At 30.7% G+C, this 11,527-nt stretch overlaps 2 long non-coding RNA genes across 4 annotated transcripts; both read left to right on the plus strand.

Annotated features, from left to right (window-relative positions):
* The first annotated feature begins 5,888 nt into the window (after nucleotides 1-5,888).
* Nucleotides 5,889-6,452, plus strand: LOC111613647. 2 transcript variants are annotated; one of them, XR_002754793.1, is made up of 3 exons: nucleotides 5,889-5,999; nucleotides 6,108-6,258; nucleotides 6,347-6,452. It is a non-coding gene; the product is annotated as an uncharacterized LOC111613647 (long non-coding RNA). The 2 variants fall into 2 exon arrangements; XR_002754794.1 differs by having other exon boundaries at nucleotides 5,939-6,025.
* A 4,511-nt stretch (nucleotides 6,453-10,963) lies between these two features.
* Nucleotides 10,964-11,527, plus strand: LOC111613646. Of its 2 annotated transcripts, none has more exons than XR_002754791.1 (3): nucleotides 10,964-11,074; nucleotides 11,183-11,333; nucleotides 11,422-11,527. It is a non-coding gene; the product is annotated as an uncharacterized LOC111613646 (long non-coding RNA). The 2 variants fall into 2 exon arrangements; XR_002754792.1 differs by having other exon boundaries at nucleotides 11,014-11,100.

Raw genomic sequence — 11,527 nt, forward strand, 5'->3', positions numbered from 1 at the left:
CCACTCTCCGCATCATGGTGCTAGTCTCCTCTGAAGCTGGCGCGACAGTATTTTCCTTCCAATATTGATATTATACAGTTATGTATTGTATAATACTGTTTATTTATTTAATAACTATAAAAATATATAATTTGTGTATATAATAGAACGCTGTAACCATGCTTCTAAACGTCTCTGGATAGTGGATAAAGATGTTGCAGCTGTTCATGCTTGTCACGACTCCGGTGATCTAACTGTGACGACCAGCGCTTGTCCACTATGTTGTATGTGTAAGTACACCGATTTGAGGGGGGGAGAATTTTACTCCCTCGTCAGGATGTCCTAGGGTCCTCGCGTATGTGGGTGCCGAAAGTGGAGGCAGAAATTACAAATGCTTGGCAAAGAAACCGTTTACTTTTCGAAGTTTATGCTTGCGTGCATAATTGATAAAGTCCAAGATTTCGACGTCCCGTCGGTGGAGTTGTTCCCGGAAGTCTCTTTCTTGCGTCCTGATGGGGCAGCTCCGGGGCAACGGCGAGTTAGAGTTATGAGTAAAGAAGTGGCGCACAGAATAACAGTAAGCTGGACACCTCTTGGAGATGACACGGAGAGAAGGTTGTGACTGGCAGACTAGGAACGCCTCCCTATCCTTGGACAACAAAGTTTTTATAAGTTTTTGATTTTCGATTCGTTTTTCCATCGGTCGGACTTCTTTTTTCTCGCTTCCCTATCGGTCTCTCAATGTCTCCAGGTGGAATTCGAGACCAGTTCGAGCTGCGAGAAAAGTATGCCCTGGATGGTTTATCCGATATCATCCATTCTCTTACTAATAGCGAAGGTGTCAAAGTCCGGCGTCATTGTCTCGACGTCGGTAACCCCCAACACCTCGAATAGCTGTTATTTCTCTGCATTAAATAGATTAAAAAATATAAAAATTAATGAAAATATGAAGTTGATATCACTTGATGTTGTAAATATGTATCCTAGCATAACAATAGAAGATATAGAAAATTCTTTAAGAAAAATAAATACACCAGATTGGATAATTAAATTATGCCTAATGGTAATGAAAAATAATTATTTTCAGTACGATAAGAAATTCTACACCCAAACAGAAGGAATACCTATGGGTACATGTATAGGTCCAAAATTGGCCGAAATAACAATGATACAAATAGATGAAAAGATCAAAAATATAGAAGGTATTGAATTTTACAGCAGGTATGTGGATGATTGCATAATAATTTTTGATAAAACGAAAACAAATGAAGATATAATTATAAATAAGACCAATAAGATAAAAGAGAATATTAAATTTGAATTGGAAAAAGAACAAAAGAATAGTATAAATTATTTAGATATAACCATAGAAAGAAAAAATAATAGATTAATTTACAAGAAATATGTCAAACCAATACAAATACCCAAAATAATCAACTATAAATCTGTAATTCCGGTCAGCATGAAATATAATATATTTAAAATGTATGTGACTAAAATAAGGCAAAGAACAAGTGAAATAGAAATGCAAAAACAAGAAGAAGAAGAAATAATTAAAATGTTTATTCTAAACGACTACCCAAAATGTATAATAAAAAAATGGATTAAGAAACTAGATAATGACAAACAACCAAAATTAATAGATAAAGAGAAAAAATTTATTAAATTAAAATATGTCCCAAAACTATTTGAAAGAATTAAAAATGTAATTAAAAATAGAATCAACTTAATACCGGAAAAAATAAATTCAACTAAAAAACAATTATGTTACAGAAAAGAAGAAAAATATGATATAACAGAGGAAAAAGGAATAGTATATTCATTTGATTGTAATTGTAATCCAAGAAAAACATATATAGGAGAAACTAAAAGAAAATTAAAAATAAGATTAAGTGAACATATCAGAGCAATTAAAGGAAAATATGCAAATTCGGCAGTATCGGACCATTGTAATTCAGAAGGTTGTACAATAGATCTAAATACGGTAAAAATTAGAAAAAAGGAAAAAAATAATTATAAAAGACAACTGTACGAGCATTTAAATATAATTAATCAAAATAATAAAATGAATACCAACAGTGGTAGAGAAATCCACCAATCATGGTTAAGCATTATAAAAGGAAATGAGAATGTATTAGAAACAAAAGTAAGCAGATACAAACGAACCAAACGAAGTGAGTGATTTGATATAATATTTTAGATAATGATTAAATTTATTGTTTTAAATTGATTTTAATTGTCAAAAAAATTAGGAATGTGTCAAATCGTATGGTTGCTGTGGATAGTAAGTGTAGGTGGAAGGATAGTGAAGAAATTGTAAGAATTTTTAAATATTTATTGTCGGGAAATATCTGTGTTCTTAACTAGTTTTAGTGATAATTGTACCGAAAATGTTTTTATTGTTGATTGTTGTTAATTATAGAAAGTGTCGTTGGAAGGCCTGCTGAAGAGAGACGAGCAAGTCCGAAACACGTGTTTAAAGTGTATGTGTTCAGGTGAACTAAATAAAGAACATTATTTTTGAACTGTAAGACTAAATATCTGCATCCATAATTCCAGTATAATAAGTCCTGTTAATATATAGATTGTACTAGTAATACAAAATAAATTTTAAATAGAGTTTTAAATAAAACAATTTTAATCTGTGTGACTGAGTTGCAGTATCCTTAAAGCCAGTTTAATAAGTTCTATTAATATGAATGAAATAATATTTGTGTAGATAAAAATTTAATATTATTAAATGATAGAATGTCAGGTGATGAAGCTGGAGAATATACATCTGTTTCTAGTTCGGGTACTTCGGTTATTGATTTTGGCTTAATATAACTCCTTGTGTTTGGGGTGTGTTAAATCTTTTTTGTTGATGATTGTTGTTTGTCAGATCATTTTCCTTTGATATTATGTTTGGACAATCCATTACAACCTCAGGTGAACAATAAGGGCAGTTTTTATGAAAGAATTTTTTTGAATTGTGAACAGATTTGTCTGATTTTGAGAAACATTTGTTGGGAAATGTTTCTTTATCACACATAAGTTAATTGTTGAGGTAGCTAATTGCTATAATATGAATTTTAAACCAAAGGATTACATCAATATTAATAATTGGTTTGATTTAGATTGTCATTTAATGATCGGAAATAGAAATAGAGCTTGGCAAGCTTTTAAGAAAAGTGGATTGGAATTGCATTGTAAAATATTTGTTTTATTTTGTGGTTTGGTTAAGAAAATTTGCTTAGCCAAGAAAAAAGTTTTCGTATATGGTTCAGTATTTGGGTATTTTCTGTAAAAATAATAAATGGTTTTGGAGTTTGTGTAAAATTAGAAATAATACTAGTAGAGTGAATCTCTTTGGTGGAGTGGTTTACACATTTTGATTTTTTTATATGGTTCTTTACTTCCTTATACTGTAGATTTGCCAGTTTTCAATGAGTGTTTAACTTGGTCTGATGAAATTTTGGATGTAGACATTACTTAAAACATAACTCAACTCAAATTCCGTAAAGTTACGGAATTTGAGTTGACTCTGCGCCTGGGGTTGATGGTATCCCTTTGGAATTTTGGAGGATGAATTCCATTTCCCGATATTGCTTAAAAGTTTTGATAGAATCTTGAGATCTGGGGCAGTGCCAAGGGATTGGTAAAGTGCTATTTTATGCCCAGTATACAAAAATGGCTTTAAATCAATTTCCAGTAATTATAGAGGAATTTCTCTGCTAAATTGTGTCTTAAAGATTTTTTGTTGTATACTGTATCGTAGGTTGGTAAATTGGTTAAATTTAAACGATATCTCATTTGAGAATCAGGCTGGTTTTCGAGAAAAATATTCTACGATAGATGATGATTTTATTTTGCATACTCTTATTACTAAGACACTAATGAGAAAAAGCCATAAAGTACAGTCATACCCCGGACTTACGCAATAGGTGGGACCGAGCGATAACCGTGTAAGTCAGGGTATAATTTTGCATATAAATACATACAAATTATTTTTAATTGGGACCGGAGACTAAAGAAAACAATAATTTAGAAAAAAAAGTTTAATAAAATCTTATATAATATGTTATATATGTATTATCTTATTATACAATTTTTCACATTAACTTGATTATCACACCATAATTTTAACATTGTTTCCATCTCAGCGATAATATCGTGACGTTTACGAATGATGCTCGAATTTAAAGATTGAGCATTTTTTTGCAGCTTCGCGAATTTTTTCTTTACCTTTTATAATTGTTCTGACCGACAATTCCGGTAGATCAAACTTCTTTGCCAATTGACAAATTTTCATTTTTGTATCGAAGTCTTTAATAATGTTAACTTTACATTCCAAAGATAAAGTTTTTCTTTTCTTGTTTGATGCAGAAGAATCAGTTCTACTTCATTTGGATGACATAGTAGAGTGTTAAGATGAATCATATTCGTTATTGTAAACCGCGCTTAAGTTAGGCGCCATCTATTCATTTCTTTTGTATGTCCGACGATCAAAAGACCGCTTGGGATCGAGTCTGTTTATAATTTGAAAGGTAATCTTGTCAGTTGTATATACAAAAGGTAAATTGTTTACAAAATGAGTCTTTGTTTATTATCTGATAAATGTATACTTCTTTCGTCAATTGTTCACGATTGCAGATGCCTTTTGTGTAAAATCCAAGTCGGATGTATGTAAGCTAATAAATGTTCTCGTTAATCTTATCTCGCCTTTTGGTTCGTTCACGGTTACAAGAAATCACCACATAGAGTCTCTCGAGTCTCCGTAGTTATAACAAACAGAAATAAATTACACAAAATAAATTGTAGCTACGCGTCGATTCCGCGCGACACGTCCGAACATTAAGCTGAACAATAGTGTAGGGGGAGTGAATAATCAAGAGTTGCATGGCGCTGAAACAAAAGACGAATCGACGAGATTTGAAAATCGCGTAAGTCGGGGTATGACTATATGCATTCTTTGTTGATTTGTCTTCAGCTTTTGATACTGTAGATAGGAACTTAATGTGGAAAAAAAACTCTTAAAATGTGGTTTGAGTTTTAAATTTGTTTCTTCGCTTACAGAATTATATAAAGAGTCTAATGTTAGAATTAAATGGGGCCGTCTTTGTTTTAGGCCTTTGTTTTATTACTGTAGGCGTTGTGTTTTGAGTCCTGTTTTGTTTTTGTTTAGTTTATATTTAAATGATTTAATCAAATGGATAAACAATTCTGATATGAAGGTATCAATGTGAATGGCACTAGTGTTAAAATATTGGCATATGCAGATGATATAGTTTTGATTGCCGACTCCGTTAGAGGTTTACAAGGATTTGTTAATATTTTGGATAAATATTTATTAAAAAATAATATGAGTTTGAATCTTATAAAATCTAAAATTGTTGTTTTCCATAAGGGAGGTAAACCTGCTAAGTTTGATAAATGGTGGCTTAGAAAGGATGTAATACAAGTAGTTTTGCAATATAAATATCTGGGTGTTATATGTAAGTATAATGGAAAATATAAATCCCACATTCAGATTTCTAAAAGGAATGCTTTTATTAAAACTGGCAAGAGTTACCCAGATGTGTAGATTGGCTAAATTACGTAATTTGAGTGATTGTTTAAGGATTTTTAATTCAATTGTTATTTCGTCTTTGTTATATGCTTCTGAGGTATGGGGATATCAATCTGATGATTTAGATCCGGTTTTGGCTATTTTTATTAAAAAGTTATTTGGTTTTTCTCGGTGTACCCCAAGATATTTAATTTTTATGGAGTGTTCGCTATTACCTTTTTCTTTTATAGTATTAAATAAGTGTTTTAATTGGATTTTTAGAACAATGGAATCGGATAAAAAATGTTGGAGTAAAAGGTGTTTATGTTATATTTTAAATAAAAAGGACTTTATGTGGACCAAAAGTTTAAGGAATATTTGTGTTAATAATGGCTTTAATTTTGATGTATTATTAAATAATTATAACTGTTATCCTTTACTGAAATTAAATTATTTTGATAACCTTATTTTGGACTTGAATCGGCGTATTAAAGTGAGCTCTTACAATATTTGATACAAGTATTTAAAGTTTATAACAACAATTTCTCTTATTAGCTTTACGATAATGCAAATTAGATATAACTCTCTTAATTTTTTGCAGAATTATTGTAGAGATATTTGCATACGTTGCCAAGGTGATCAGTTATTGGATGCGTTTCACGTGATAGCTAGGTGTACTAGTTTAGTAAAACTTGGTGAAAGTATTTTTGGTGTCTCTACTATTTTGTTTGAAAAATTTTTGGACCTGATTGGTAATTTACACAATTTTGATTTAATTATTTTTATTCAGAAGGTTAAACTATAATTCAGGTAATTTTATTTTGATTTATTTTGTTTTAGTGGTCATTTGAGTAGAGTGACGTATATTCTGATTTGTTTTGCATATTGGATCATTAAATTTTGCCCAGAGGTGGCGTTAGATTTTCCTTTAAAAGTGTGTTCGTGGTACATGTCCCAGCCCTGCTAGACCATTACCAGGAAGTTATACATATTCTTAAATATATATATATAGTAACCAGTATTTGTATACATATACAATAATAATAAATAATAACAATCCACGAAAACCTTTTTTACGAGTGTTATGTCCGTAGTAAACTCCACAAGTAATAATAAATAGTAATAAACAATATGAGTAAATAAGTTATATTTTCAATACGCATATGACGTATATTAGAATAAATAAAATTATCAAAACGAATTATAATGTTCAGATAAACAAAAGAAAATATGCTCAGCAGTTCAAAGCTGTGCAGAAGAGCTTTTGGAGTACATTGCAGATGTGTACTTTAAAGTCCTTTAGTTCTAAGCAGAACTTTGTGTGTTAGTGAATATCACTTGGACCCAAGTAAAATCAGTATTTAGAATAGTCCTTATAAAAGTTAGTGGTTTGAAAGTTACTACACATGTCTATAAATAGTTTGAAGATAGATTCATCAAAAAGAAACAAGGTTGAGCCATCAATAAGCCAAATGTCCAGCGAAGGTTGAAGTATGCCGATTATGCTGCTGTTGTGCAGATCATCTAACCACAAAGGAGACATAGCTGAGCTAGTCATAGCTAGACATAGCAATTCATCTGTAGCTCAGATGAATTGAAACCCCAGCGCAGTTGGAGTAGGTAAATTTCACTGCTTTGGAGCACATTGTACGAATTAGAGCTCTTAGGTAAATAAAGCACACCACACAATGCGCTTTGAAGGACCATAAAGCACTTTACACGTTGCATGTTGCACTTTGAAGCATGATGAAACGCTTACACATTGAACTTTGGAGCACTGTATAACACATTGTATACTCGTTGTAGCACATTTACTCAATACAGTTGACCCATCCTATAAAACTGTTGATAATTCCGTTTTATATGAATTCCATGTTGTACGAGTCACTTAGATTTTANGAATGTGTCAAATCGTATGGTTGCTGTGGATAGTAAGTGTAGGTGGAAGGATAGTGAAGAAATTGTAAGAATTTTTAAATATTTATTGTCGGGAAATATCTGTGTTCTTAACTAGTTTTAGTGATAATTGTACCGAAAATGTTTTTATTGTTGATTGTTGTTAATTATAGAAAGTGTCGTTGGAAGGCCTGCTGAAGAGAGACGAGCAAGTCCGAAACACGTGTTTAAAGTGTATGTGTTCAGGTGAACTAAATAAAAAACATTATTTTTGAACTGTAAGACTAAATATCTGCATCCATAATTCCAGTATAATAAGTCCTGTTAATATATAGATTGTACTAGTAATACAAAATAAATTTTAAATAGAGTTTTAAATAAAACAATTTTAATCTGTGTGACTGAGTTGCAGTATCCTTAAAGCCAGTTTAATAAGTTCTATTAATATGAATGAAATAATATTTGTGTAGATAAAAATTTAATATTATTAAATGATAGAATGTCAGGTGATGAAGCTGGAGAATATACATCTGTTTCTAGTTCGGGTACTTCGGTTATTGATTTTGGCTTAATATAACTCCTTGTGTTTGGGGTGTGTTAAATCTTTTTTGTTGATGATTGTTGTTTGTCAGATCATTTTCCTTTGATATTATGTTTGGACAATCCATTACAACCTCAGGTGAACAATAAGGGCAGTTTTTATGAAAGAATTTTTTTGAATTGTGAACAGATTTGTCTGATTTTGAGAAACATTTGTTGGGAAATGTTTCTTTATCACACATAAGTTAATTGTTGAGGTAGCTAATTGCTATAATATGAATTTTAAACCAAAGGATTACATCAATATTAATAATTGGTTTGATTTAGATTGTCATTTAATGATCGGAAATAGAAATAGAGCTTGGCAAGCTTTTAAGAAAAGTGGATTGGAATTGCATTGTAAAATATTTGTTTTATTTTGTGGTTTGGTTAAGAAAATTTGCTTAGCCAAGAAAAAAGTTTTCGTATATGGTTCAGTATTTGGGTATTTTCTGTAAANATGATCGGAAATAGAAATAGAGCTTGGCAAGCTTTTAAGAAAAGTGGATTGGAATTGCATTGTAAAATATTTGTTTTATTTTGTGGTTTGGTTAAGAAAATTTGCTTAGCCAAGAAAAAAGTTTTCGTATATGGTTCAGTATTTGGGTGTTTTCTGTAAAGAAAATAAATGGTTTTAGAATTTGTGTAAAATTAGAAATAATACTAGTAGAGTGAATATCTCTTTGGTGGAGTGGTTTACACATTTTGATTTTTTTATATGGTTCTTTACTTCCTTACAAAAATGGCTTTAAATCAATTTCCAGTAATTATAGAGGAATTTCTCTGCTAAATTGTGTCTTAAAGATTTTTTGTTGTATATTGTATCGTAGGTTGGTAAATTGGTTAAATTTAAACGATATCTCATTTGAGAATCAGGCTGGTTTTCGAGAAAAATATTCTACGATAAATGATGATTTTATTTTGCATACTCTTATTACTAAGACACTAATGAGAAAAAGCCATAAAGTACAGTCATACCCCGGACTTACGCAATAGGTGGGACCGAGCGATAACCGTGTAAGTCAGGGTATAATTTTGCATATAAATACATACAAATTATTTTTAATTGGGACCGGAGACTAAAGAAAACAATAATTTAGAAAAAAAAGTTTAATAAAATCTTATATAATATGTTATATATGTATTATCTTATTATACAATTTTTCACATTAACTTGATTATCACACCATAATTTTAACATTGTTTCCATCTCAGCGATAATATCGTGACGTTTACGAATGATGCTCGAATTTAAAGATTGAGCATTTTTTTGCAGCTTCGCGAATTTTTTCTTTACCTTTTATAATTGTTCTGACCGACAATTCCGGTAGATCAAACTTCTTTGCCAATTGACAAATTTTCATTTTTGTATCGAAGTCTTTAATAATGTTAACTTTACATTCCAAAGATAAAGTTTTTCTTTTCTTGTTTGATGCAGAAGAATCAGTTCTACTTCATTTGGATGACATAGTAGAGTGTTAAGATGAATCATATTCGTTATTGTAAACCGCGCTTAAGTTAGGCGCCATCTATTCATTTCTTTTGTATGTCCGACGATCAAAAGACCGCTTGGGATCGAGTCTGTTTATAATTTGAAAGGTAATCTTGTCAGTTGTATATACAAAAGGTAAATTGTTTACAAAATGAGTCTTTGTTTATTATCTGATAAATGTATACTTCTTTCGTCAATTGTTCACGATTGCAGATGCCTTTTGTGTAAAATCCAAGTCGGATGTATGTAAGCTAATAAATGTTCTCGTTAATCTTATCTCGCCTTTTGGTTCGTTCACGGTTACAAGAAATCACCACATAGAGTCTCTCGAGTCTCCGTAGTTATAACAAACAGAAATAAATTACACAAAATAAATTGTAGCTACGCGTCGATTCCGCGCGACACGTCCGAACATTAAGCTGAACAATAGTGTAGGGGGAGTGAATAATCAAGAGTTGCATGGCGCTGAAACAAAAGACGAATCGACGAGATTTGAAAATCGCGTAAGTCGGGGTATGACTATATGCATTCTTTGTTGATTTGTCTTCAGCTTTTGATACTGTAGATAGGAACTTAATGTGGAAAAAAAACTCTTAAAATGTGGTTTGAGTTTTAAATTTGTTTCTTCGCTTACAGAATTATATAAAGAGTCTAATGTTAGAATTAAATGGGGCCGTCTTTGTTTTAGGCCTTTGTTTTATTACTGTAGGCGTTGTGTTTTGAGTCCTGTTTTGTTTTTGTTTAGTTTATATTTAAATGATTTAATCAAATGGATAAACAATTCTGATATGAAGGTATCAATGTGAATGGCACTAGTGTTAAAATATTGGCATATGCAGATGATATAGTTTTGATTGCCGACTCCGTTAGAGGTTTACAAGGATTTGTTAATATTTTGGATAAATATTTATTAAAAAATAATATGAGTTTGAATCTTATAAAATCTAAAATTGTTGTTTTCCATAAGGGAGGTAAACCTGCTAAGTTTGATAAATGGTGGCTTAGAAAGGATGTAATACAAGTAGTTTTGCAATATAAATATCTGGGTGTTATATGTAAGTATAATGGAAAATATAAATCCCACATTCAGATTTCTAAAAGGAATGCTTTTATTAAAACTGGCAAGAGTTACCCAGATGTGTAGATTGGCTAAATTACGTAATTTGAGTGATTGTTTAAGGATTTTTAATTCAATTGTTATTTCGTCTTTGTTATATGCTTCTGAGGTATGGGGATATCAATCTGATGATTTAGATCCGGTTTTGGCTATTTTTATTAAAAAGTTATTTGGTTTTTCTCGGTGTACCCCAAGATATTTAATTTTTATGGAGTGTTCGCTATTACCTTTTTCTTTTATAGTATTAAATAAGTGTTTTAATTGGATTTTTAGAACAATGGAATCGGATAAAAAATGTTGGAGTAAAAGGTGTTTATGTTATATTTTAAATAAAAAGGACTTTATGTGGACCAAAAGTTTAAGGAATATTTGTGTTAATAATGGCTTTAATTTTGATGTATTATTAAATAATTATAACTGTTATCCTTTACTGAAATTAAATTATTTTGATAACCTTATTTTGGACTTGAATCGGCGTATTAAAGTGAGCTCTTACAATATTTGATACAAGTATTTAAAGTTTATAACAACAATTTCTCTTATTAGCTTTACGATAATGCAAATTAGATATAACTCTCTTAATTTTTTGCAGAATTATTGTAGAGATATTTGCATACGTTGCCAAGGTGATCAGTTATTGGATGCGTTTCACGTGATAGCTAGGTGTACTAGTTTAGTAAAACTTGGTGAAAGTATTTTTGGTGTCTCTACTATTTTGTTTGAAAAATTTTTGGACCTGATTGGTAATTTACACAATTTTGATTTAATTATTTTTATTCAGAAGGTTAAACTATAATTCAGGTAATTTTATTTTGATTTATTTTGTTTTAGTGGTCATTTGAGTAGAGTGACGTATATTCTGATTTGTTTTGCATATTGGATCATTAAATTTTGCCCAGAGGTGGCGTTAGATTTTCCTTTAAAAGTGTGTTCGTGG

Source organism: Centruroides sculpturatus, unplaced genomic scaffold (assembly GCF_000671375.1).
Source record: "Centruroides sculpturatus isolate CEXI.00-Female unplaced genomic scaffold, Cexi_2.0 scaffold1805, whole genome shotgun sequence".
Lineage (NCBI taxonomy): Eukaryota > Metazoa > Arthropoda > Arachnida > Scorpiones > Buthidae > Centruroides > Centruroides sculpturatus.